Raw genomic sequence first — 768 nt, forward strand, 5'->3', positions numbered from 1 at the left:
TTAAAAGAAGAGGGGGAAGGAGATGAGGAAGAAAGGATAGATTAAACGAAAGAGGGGGAGGGGGGTAGGGAGAAAAACTTTCATCAGGTGCTTTGGAAGGAGATAGAAAAGAAACTGAAAAAGGAACACAGAGAGAACAATTGAAAGAATGAAAGAAAGAGAAAAAGGAGGAAAGAGAAAGAGAAACAGAGAACGTCCATCAGATTATTAAATGAACCAAAAGAAAAAGGAGAATGTTGCAGTTATCTTAAGAGAATTAGTGACTGACGCAGAAAGAGACCACCGGACTAAAAACGTAGTTTAATCCGGTGCTTTTGCTGAATGAAGACGAGAATTTTGCAATTAACTATGCCTGGTGCTTATGGTAAAAATGGCTTGCTCATTGTAAGTTCCTCTTGTAGGCTAAACTGTAACACCTTAAGGGATAATCAATATAAGACAACGCCTTGATTACAAAATAATGCTTACTCTTGTCAGATAAACTTCACTTTATACTTTAAACTTGAATTGTAGTACCTATAGTCATATATCTACCAATTACGGACAAAACCGTATCGCAGACTCTATCTTAATAGGGTAATTCTTAGACGTTTAGAGATTTTAATCCTCTTATAAAGGGATTGAGATACATTGCGCTCATTTATTCTTCCATGGACTGTGTGGCACGATGTTTTGATGATGTATAAGTATCTGCTGTACCGATTGTAGATCCGTAATACTCGATGGTGTTATAAAATAGATGTTTAGTTTCATGTCTCTCAAAATATA

Source organism: Penaeus monodon, chromosome 25 (assembly GCF_015228065.2).
Source record: "Penaeus monodon isolate SGIC_2016 chromosome 25, NSTDA_Pmon_1, whole genome shotgun sequence".
In the NCBI taxonomy this organism is placed as follows: Eukaryota; Metazoa; Arthropoda; class Malacostraca; order Decapoda; family Penaeidae; genus Penaeus; species Penaeus monodon.